Here is an 8,710-nt window from a genome sequence, read left to right as displayed (position 1 = left end):
CCCTGGCCCCGGGAGCAGCCGAGCTCGCCCGGCGTGACGGGAGCCGCCCCGAGAGGTGACTTTATCGCTGACAAGCCGGTCCCAACCCCGGTCAATGGTGTGTGTTTACATTGCAGGTGACACTATCTGCCCTCCGCGCAGGGCAGGACCCTGCCTGCCAAATTTCCTTTAGCTTTCAAGTTTATCTAAACAAGGATTTCAGGGCTGGGAAGGCAGCGAAACGCATACGAATGAGCGGCCGCGGCGAGCAGGGAGAGCTCCCAGGCCGGATGTGTGGCTTTGTGGGGAGCTGGGCTTTATCTGCTCTTGGCAGGGAGGTTTTACGGCCCCTCGGCAAGAGAGGCTCCAGTCCTGCTCTGGCCCCAGCAGCTCCGCGGCGGTGGCCACGTGCATCCTCAGCCAGCCCCGGGATGGGGCTTGGAGCAGCCTGCTCTGGGGGAAGATGTCCCTGTTCACGGCTGGACCGGACCTTTGGGGTCCCTTCCCACCCAAACCATTCCAGGACTCTGTGACGTTTGCAGGCGGGACCGGGAAGAGCGTCGGTTGCTGGTGTTGCCACAACAGGCCCCGATTACCCCGTCCTTTCACAAGCAAAACTCCCATTGACCTCACCCTCAGCGGCGGGTTTGCTTGAGCAATCCCTGTGCCCGGCCCAGCCCAGCGCCCGCGGCTGCTGCAGCAGGACAGGGGGGCCCGGGGGGGCAGAAAACCGGCTCAGGACCCCCAGAACCCCTCCCAGCACCCACCGAGGGGCCCAGCATCAAAAGCAACACTTTTCTTCCCTGTCTCCCTGAATTTGGGATGGGGGGTGGGAGGAGGTGGGTGAGGGGCGCCCATGAGTGCACATGGTGCTGGAGGGAGGGAGAGTCCAGGGATGCTCCTGGCAGCAGAGGCAGCTCCAAAGGGCTGGATTTGCAAAGTTTTAGCCAAGAAGTTGGGACCAACAGGAGGAACTGGAGGAGGGGTCACGCCCAGGATCGCAGCTCGGGTCCGAACCCTGCAGCTCCAATTTGGGCTGGAAGGGGCCTTGAAGCTCATCTCCTTCCACCCCTACCATGGGCAGGGACACCTTCCACTACACCAGGGTGCTCCAAGCCCCGGCCAGCCTGGCCTCGGACACCTCCAGGGATGGGAATGTTCTGGGATATGAAGTGCCAGGCTGCACCCTGGAGGGAGGTGGGAGAGCAGAGCAGGTTGGGCTGTCCCCTTGCCAGCCTCCCCCGGTCCCCGCGGCCGGAGACAGGTCACTCTCAGATCCTCCCAGATCCTCACGGATGCTCCTGGATTCTCTCAGGTGCTCCCTGCCCCCGGATCCCGGTCGGTGATCCCTCTGCTCCGCAGTCTCACCTGCCCTCCCTTCCCGGGGCAAACAGCTCAGCCCAGGCTTTTGCTGTGCACTGTCTAATTATAGATATTATATTGCAAATGGCTTTTGGGCCTGCTAATGGTATTACTGGTGTTATTCTTCTACTTGTTAATTATAACCAATTTGTTTGGGATGCCTTCCCAGTTTTCGGCTGTAATTGCTCTCCCCATTCCCTGATGACTGTGACTCAGCAGAAACTCTGCAGTTTCACTCAGGGATGATGTTACTCTTTGTCTCTCCTGCCAAGCGTGGCTGCAGACGGTTGCCTGTGCAGCGTGGCTACCGCTCCCACCTCGCCGGTTGCCACGCTCCAGTGGCTCGGGGTCGGCGAGGAACGTGGGATGTCGCGGGGCTGGACGCGGGACGGTGGCATCTCCATCTCTCCAGATGGGGCATCGCCCGCTCTAAGAGCGGTTGGGCTCAGGCTTGGGATGCTCGGGAGGAGCTGAATCAGGGCTTGACCCATAAACCATCTCGGGATCCTGCCTGTGAAATCCCAGCGAGCTCGGCATGGCCAAAGGCTTAGCCAAGGGAAGAGCGGAATATTAAACGGATTGTTTTCTTTTTCTTATTGCTAAATTCTTAAGAAGTTTGCTCTTCTCCTCTGCTCGGCATTAACTGTAGATAAGTTATTTGGAAAGCGAGTATTTCACCAGAACAGCCGTTCAAGTAGCCTAATACACACATTAGAGTCTATTTGCACTTAAAAGAAGTGGGAGGTATTAAATCAGCCTCTGGCCAGATAGTCATTGTATAAACAAGAGCTGTTAACTCCTACTTGATAGCGATGATAGCGAGGGAAAAGAAAACAGCCCTGCAGTGTCACGACCAACCTGACACAACATGTTGTCGGTCTGGGGAGAGAAAGAAAACAAAGCCCTGGGAGTTCATGACTGCGGGAGGGCGGCTGGGAGCGGGGATGATCCCCAAACCCTGCCGGCACCGCTCCCCGGCCTGCGAGCTGCTCCCACACCCGGGGCTCCAGCAGCAGCATCGCTCTGCCATCCACGAGAGGAGCGGTTCCCGGGCCTGCAAAGGCCCCCAGCGCACTGGACAGAGGGTTATCCCGGCCCGAGCCCTCGCTGACGGTGGGTTTCCATCCTGCGCTGCTGGATCCCCCTCCAGCGCTCGGCTCCGTGCGGGGCCGGGGAGATGCTGCCGAGGTATTAATGAAATTTATGAGTCAGAGCGAGCAAAAAAAAACCTGTTTTCAGCTGACTTCACTCACCACTTCCTCTCCTCGCCTTCGCCTCTCCCGGCAGCCCACTTATCTTCCCCTGGAGCGGTGCCCACCCTCCCCTGCCCGCTATCGCCAGCAGGCCGGAGCATTCAGCACCAGCCCCGCTGCGGAGTTTGCTCACTCACTCACTCACTCACTCAAGCACTCTCAAGTTGTTCTCTGTGGCTAATCAAATGTCAAAACAAGCTGCCCCTGTGATTTTGAGAGCTTTTAAACAGGAAGACATTCACCACTGATACACGAGAGCGCGCCGGGCCGGGGCCCAGCCGGAGCTCAGCGCTGCTCCCGGGATCTGCTGGGCTCTTTGTGGGCTCTCTCTGGGGGAAATAATCACTCTACCGCTTCTTGCCCGTGCTGCCTCCCACGAGAATGGGGCTCTTTCCATCCCCCGGTAGGCAGGGCATGGCTACCAGCACAGTGGCAGCACCCTCTGTCCCTGCACCCCATTCCTTGGCCCATTAACCATGGTTTATAGCCCGACCCTAAATCATGTGCTTTGGGGCTAAAACAGTCTGTCAGCACTGAGGAGTGATAACTTCCAAGCTGTCCAGAAGCCCAGGGATCCCCCAAAAGGCACTGGGAGCCTTTGGTCCTCGTGCAGCCACAGTGAGGGGCAGCATCCTCAGAGCCCCTGGGTTGAGCTGGGTTTAGCCAATGGCTGCAGAAGAGCAGGACCCCGTGTAAGGGACAATTTTGATTCCAAAGCCACCTCATCACTCTCCTGGCAGCTCTGACATCAAAAATTCAGGCAGGTACCTGCTTTTCCACAGCCAAGCTCCCCGTGTGCCTCTGTGATGGCAGGAGCAGCGTGGGGTTCGGGATCCCTGCGAGGAGCTGCATCAAAGCAAGAGAAAACGGAGGAGAGGGAAGATGAAGAGGCCCCTCCTCATGCCAGTAAAACACGGTGTGTGTCTGCAGAGGGTTGGTCCTCAAAGCCACCCGGGCTGCAGGACTAAGGGCTGTTCCCACCCCTGGGATCCCAGAGGCCTTCAAAGCATCGCTCAGTGGCCGAATGCTGAGCACGAGCTGCTCTCGGGACCTGCCGGGTTTGTACAGTGCTCACCTCCTGTTTCCCACTTTCCTCCCAGCACAAATCCAACGTCTGCAAAAAAGGAATAAACACCCACAGCTTCCTGAAGGCCCCACTCCAGGGAGAGACATTTCTGCTGCTCAGTCTGGTGCCTGGCTGGAAGGGAAGCATCTCCCTCCTCAGCAGCTTCAATCACACCCGAGGAGCACACGTCACTCCCAGCAGCACCAGTCCAACTGATCCGTGTGCCATGGCCGGGCAGAACGAAGCCTTGTGGAGTCCATGGGGGCAGAGGTGGGGCCCGGGGATGGTGACACTGTCCTGGGGCTGGGAACACAGTCCTGGTCTGCAGTGCTGGAGGACAGAGGGGATCAAACCTTGCGCTAGAACATCAACCTCGCCGCCTCCCGCTGCAATGCCTCCCAAGCTTTAGATGTCCTGCTTTGCCAGGGCTCCTGCTTAAACCTCCCCCACCAACGAACACCCGGGGGGGCCGTGCCACCCCCCCGGTGCCAGCTGTGGGGCTGGGAGGGGGCGATGCCCCCTGCCCCCATCGGAAGGACGCTGGGAGCAGACAGGCAGAGGCTTTGTCCCAGCCCGAGACAAGGAGAATGCTGTGGGTTTGTTTTTAGACAAATGAATGGATTTTACTGTTTGACCAACACTCATGAGAATGCCAGTCAGCGCGGATTTGGCAGGAGGTCTGACACTTGTCAGCCCTGGTTTATAGCGGCAGCGCGGCCGCCAGCTCTCGGGAGGGGAGTGACGTGCGCGGGTTGCTGCGCGGGTTGTTCTCGGAAGAATGTGTGGCAACAGAAGATCAAGCAAATACTTGGGGCCGCCGCATCACCGAGGACTTTGTCAGCCAGCCGGAAAGTTTTAGAAGGGCTTCACACTCTTTGGAGACAGCCAGGGCACTGCCTGGAGCCGGGGCGAGCGCTGCGGGCTCTGGGAAGAACAGAGGCATTACTGTGGCATCCCTAACGAGCCCGGCCCTGGCTCGGCGCTCCCGGAGCGGGGCTGGAGCAGCCCTGCCGGCCCCACACGGGGCAGCTGCCAGGAGTGTCCCATGGGGGGCTTTGGCTCTGCCACCTGCCTGCTCTGCACCCACGGGAGGGGCTCGGGTGGCTCCAGGGCTCGGTGTGGGGCACGGCTCACCCCAGCCTGGGTGTGCTTCAATTCCCAGGGGAAAAGCCATGGGAATGGCTGCCAGGGTGCAGCCCTGCACCCCAAAAGGTCCCCAGACTCAGTGGGTGAGCTGAGAGGTCAGGAACTGGGAGCTGCTGTGCACAGGGCCCCCGAGGTGAGGCTGCCCCAGGAGCTGAGCCCAGCCTGCAAAACGGCCCTGACCAAACAGCCCAGACCAGCTCCCAGTGAATCATCCCAGGGATGGAGTAAATCATCCTCCTCTGAAAGGACAGCAGCTGCCTTTCCCTGGCTTGTTTTGGAGCAGGTCTTTAGGAGACAGGGCTTTCCAGAGTGTTTAAAATCATAGAACCATGGAATGGTTTGGGAGGGAAGGGACCTTAAAGCTCATCTCCTTCCCACCCTGCCCTGGGCAGGGACATCTTCTACTATCCCAGGGTGCTCCAAACCCCATCCAACCTGGCCTTGGACACTTCCAGGGATCCAGGGGCAGCGACAGCTTCTCAGGAAAACCTGGGCCAGGGCCTGCCCACCCTCACAGCCAGGAATTCCTTCCCAATATCCCCTCTAACCCTGCCCTCTGGCAGTGAGAAGCCATTCTCCCTTGTCCTGTCCCTCCATCCCTTATGCCAAGCCCCTCTCCAGCTCTCTGGCCATGGTGGGCAGGGGAGGTCCTCACTTTTCTCCCCACATGAGTTTCTCTCCTTGGCACAGCGATGCCCCAACCTGGGTCGTTCCCACACAGCTCCTGCCCTGCCCTGTGCTGCCCCTCAGCCCGATGCTCCAGCCAGGCTTTGCTGTGGTCACTGTCGCTTCAGGAGGCACCACCCAGCACCTAATGGGTGTTTGCTGCTCTGCTGTGCCCTTGGCACCGTGGGCACCCCGGGCAGCCTGTGCTGAGGAGCTGCCCCAGTCTGGGAGAGATAAGGGTGTCGCAGCCAGCGCTGAGGGGATGACAGAGCTGTTTGCAGGCAGCTCCTCTGATCTGCCCACTGGGCTGGGACTCCCCGGGCAGCCACAGATCAGCCGGGTCATTGGGGTGCTCTGCGCTCGGAGCAGCTCTCGGGAGCCAAACCAGCGGGGCAGGACCTCACCTGCTCCACACGGGTTGTGCAACGAGGCCGTGGCTGAGCCAGGAGCCAAACCCACCCCTAATGACCGGGCCACAGCTCGCCCAGTGCCCGGGGCCAGCCCACGGCAGGCACAGGCTGGGACACGCTCGTCCCGAGCTGCCAGTGCTGCCCTGCACAGGGAACTGGCCACAGCTCTCCCTCCCCTCTGGGCACCTTTGATCTGGGCACTGTGGCCTGCCTGGCTTCCTGCCGGGATGCATGGAGAGGGATCAAGCTCTGTGCTATAGAATCCCAGCACGGTTTGGGTTGGAGGAGACCTTAAAGCTCATCTCGTTCCGCCCCCTGCCCTGGGCAGGGACACCTCCCACTAGCCCAGGTTGCCTCCAGCCCCATCCAACCGGGCCTGGAACACTTCCAGGGATGGGGAAGCCACAAGCAGGGAGATGTCCCTGCCCATGGCAGGGGGCTGGACTAGAAGGCCTTTAAAGCTCCCTTCCAACCCAAACCATTGTGGGATTCTGTGATTCCAAGGGAAGCCTGGTTGCCCCCTGCTCCTCCCTGCTGTCAGAGGTGGCTGCTCCGAGGGCTGTGTCGGTCTCCTGAACCTCCTGCTCTGAGGCACCACTGGTCCCTCAAACAGCTCCATATCATCAGTTACATCTAATTGAGGGTGTTTTGAATACAACTCCACAACACCCAAACCAAAGGGAAATGACAGACCATCAAATGAATGCCCCCGAACCACGATAAATGCCTGGGTGGATGATTAATGCTTCTGTTTCTTGGTTTCAGAGAGAACAATGCTGCCTGACCCAGCATTTATCAGCAGTGCCTGCGAAAGGGCACCAGACATCCCCAAAATAAATGGGATTATGGCCCTGCTGTTCCACTTTCAGATGCTGCCTTGTCTCTACACACGCTAAAGGATGGAGCGGGGTGAGCTCCGAGTGAGAACTGGGGCAGTGATGAACCTTCTCGGGTCCCTTTCAGCTCCATCATTATGGACATCCCAGGTTGCCTTGGAAAACCCTTCCCTGATGATGCATCGGCGGAATCTGGTCGTTTGTTGCACTGGGGTTTGGACATCTGAGAGAACACGTTCTGCGCGGCTGTTTCATTAAATCATTAAAAGACACTTCTCTAATAGCTGCAGAAATCTCATTTTTTCATGTGGCCGGGGCGGCCGCGCTGCTCCCACCTGGAAACGGCGCAGATCCCCTCCCAGCTTCAAAGCCGTCTGGCTTCTAACGCGCCGCCGGGAATTAGGGATAATTGAAAGGGGCGCGTTCAAAGGAGCCCGAGGTCGGTGGAGCGGCAGGGCCGGCACCGCGCGGCCCCTCCTGCCGAGCCCCGCGACACCGGCCCGGCCAGCCCGGGCTCGGCAGCACCGTGGGATAATCCACGGCAAAACCCCGGCGAGGGACAGCGGAGCAGGGCGAGGACGGCCCGGAGATCCCGCAGCTTGTCCCGACACGACGCTGTTTGTGTGCGGAGATTAAAGCCTCCTGCTCGGCAGCGGGGAAATGCAAATGCTCTTTAAACAAGCTGTTAATTGTTAAACCGCATTATTTAGGGGCAATAATCGCTGGAACACCTTGTACGGGCTAAAATGAGGCCGAGAGCTCCCCGGGCATGGGCTCCACGGGAGGAGGATGTGTCTGTGGGCTGCGTTGGATGCAAAGGAGTGGGAAGAGACGTGGGAATGGAGGGATTTGGAAGGTGTGAAAGGAGAGTGTCCAGGTCAAGAACTCGGGTGGCCATGGCTTGGGTCTCACAGGGATCCCATGGAAAAGGAGGCCCCCGGGTGGAGAGGGAAACGATGGAGTTGGAGAGGACCATCCCGCTGCTGGGAAAGGCTGATCCCATTGGGAATTGGCCTGGCCACATCGAGGGTGTGGCAGACACCTCTCCCCGAGGCCAGGGGTGTTCTCAGCCCATTGTCACCGTGTCCGGCCTTTGGGCTGTGGCTGCTCCAGGGCTTTGAGCTCCCCGGCGGTGCAGCCGAGCAGTGCCAGCCCTTATCTCCCCATCTCTGGTGCTGGCAGGAGCTGCTCCCTCCCCATCCCGCCCACCCCCGGCTGAGCTGCCAAGGGGGTTTCCTTCCCAGGAATGGAAGGGAGCAGTTGCCCGACCCAGCAATAAGGGACCCCCAACTCCACACTGGGGCAGAAACAGTGCAACAGCCCCCAAAGGGCAGCTGTGACCCCGGCACCGCAGCACCCGCGGGGGTCCCAACACGGGAAACTCGTCCCAGAGCACCAGGGTTTTTTTTCCCTGGGTTTGGGAAGACAGAGAACCCCCCGGGCAGAAAGCAGCTCCTTCAGAGCCGGGTTTCAACAACCAGGAACTCGTGTATATCTTGGATTTTAATCCAGTGCGGCTGGGGCCATGTGCAAGATGTAATTTAAGCTCCAGCTCAGGGTCCAAATGTTCTCCAAGTGCGGAGGTTTTGGCACGGAGATTTTGGTTTGGTCCCAGCTTTCATGGCAAATTGAATAATCATATGAGGGGGAGGAAAGAGAAAGAGCAAGAGAAAAAAAAAAACACCAACAACTACCGACAGTTCTTCCAAAAGTGGAAAGAACCAAAACACATTTTGGCTTCCTCAGCCCTGGACCGGAGTTATTTCCCTCTAGATCTGGAACAGCCTTTCCAACAACCTTTTTCAATTTAGCTTTTTATTAAAATAAAGCCGTGCCCCGGCAGATCCGTGTGGAGCTGCCTCCTGCCACCTCCGTGCCCGGCTGTGCAGCTCCTGCTCGTGCTGCTGGCACCCCAACAAACATTCCCTGCCCTGCTCCATGCTGCTGGCACCCCAACAAACATTGCCTGCCCTGCTCCGTGCTGCTGGCACC

Source organism: Manacus vitellinus, unplaced genomic scaffold, assembly GCF_001715985.3.
Source record: "Manacus vitellinus isolate BGI_N305 unplaced genomic scaffold, ASM171598v3 scaffold_16_pilon, whole genome shotgun sequence".
Classification (NCBI taxonomy): Eukaryota; Metazoa; Chordata; class Aves; order Passeriformes; family Pipridae; genus Manacus; species Manacus vitellinus.
This window is presented reverse-complemented; position numbering follows the sequence as displayed.